Genomic DNA, 1,497 nt, shown 5'->3' with positions numbered 1-1,497 from the left:
AGCAGGAGTGGGGACAAGAGATGGCTACCAATTAGATACGTATTCTACCTACCTCTATGAAAGTGGTTTAACTACTAGATAGAAATTCAGTATCTCCTTAAGTAATTCCTCTTACAAACCAGCATATTTTCATTATAGAACTATTCCAATCTCTGCACATGGAGCAGAATAGAAAAGTTCAACAAAATAACATGGGGCCTTGGCCAGAGAAGAACAGATACTAGATTTAGCAACAGGTAAGGGCAGAGACATGAGGTTAGTCTGAAACATGTGATTCATATCCTGCCATGCTGTGCCACCATAAATCACTTAATGCCTCAGTTAACTATGTGCTAGAACAAAATAACAGTGCCTTTCCACTCAGTAGGGAAGAAGCAAGCTGTACTATCTCCCGGAAAGCTCTCTCCTGGAAAGCTCTCTCCCTAATCTTGCTTAGTAGTAGAGCACCACATCTCTTGGTGGGGAGTCCCATGAAGGGCTTCAACTTCTTGTGAAACTGGAAGTTTTCCTTTTTAGGGTAATTTAATACAAAGGGAAAGAAAAGAAGTTGTTAAATATCAACCATTACGATTCTACCTACCTACTCTGACTGCTCTTTTCTATGGGATTTGTGAGAATAACCATGCTGGAAGCCAGCAATAAGTAAATGTGCCAGGAGAAGGCTAAACTTGCCCATGCCATTAACACGTCTGAGCAGACCTCTGTGAACATGGTGATGGGTGATGGTGTATTTCAGAGTGTGGGAAAAAGTGATGTGTAAGAGGTAAACAAGGCAGTTCTCTCACAGAGCTACATCCAGTGTGTTCAACCCAGCTGCAGTGAGGTAGGAGCTGGCTTGGGAAACCACATATAAACCATCACCTGGCAAGTGTTACTTGCCAAAGGGACTCTGTTGTTACCCACTTTAATGGAAATGACTGAATCTTCCTGATTTTTCACTGAGAGGTGCACACCTAACCACTGAATTTACAAACTACATTACGAGATTAAATTTCCTTCTCAAGAAGAAACCACCATAAAACTGGAGGTTCCCATCACCTACTTTGCTGCTCTGGACATGATAGGTTTCTGTCCTTTAAAGGAAAGATCTCAAGCAGTGTGGACACTTCTCACTTGTGGCAGCAATGTTATTTAGCATTGTGGACTTAGGTAACAAAATGGCTAGCAGTGTGCATGGAGCTGGGAACGCCATGGCTAAATGCCAGAAAAAATGTGACTGTCTACCTGTGTGCACTGCTCCCACTCCAGTGGCAGCACTGGAGGCTGGCCTTCAAAACGAAGAGGGTATCAGCAGCTGTGACCCAGGAGCTCAGGAAAAGTCCAGGATTTCTGCTTCTAGCTCTTTGCAGTGGGACCAGCATCACAAAAGGGACCAGCAACACTTCTGTGGTGGGACCAGTAGCACAAATGGGATTTGCCCGAGCAGCACAGGGAGCGTGTAGCGGTGGTACCCACCTGCCAGTGTGTTTCCTTTGCTCCATCCATGCTGCCACATGC

Source organism: Antrostomus carolinensis, unplaced genomic scaffold, assembly GCF_000700745.2.
Source record: "Antrostomus carolinensis isolate BGI_N321 unplaced genomic scaffold, ASM70074v2 scaffold12958, whole genome shotgun sequence".
Lineage (NCBI taxonomy): Eukaryota > Metazoa > Chordata > Aves > Caprimulgiformes > Caprimulgidae > Antrostomus > Antrostomus carolinensis.
The sequence above is the reverse complement of the archived record's forward strand: the minus strand, read 5'-3'. Positions refer to the sequence as shown.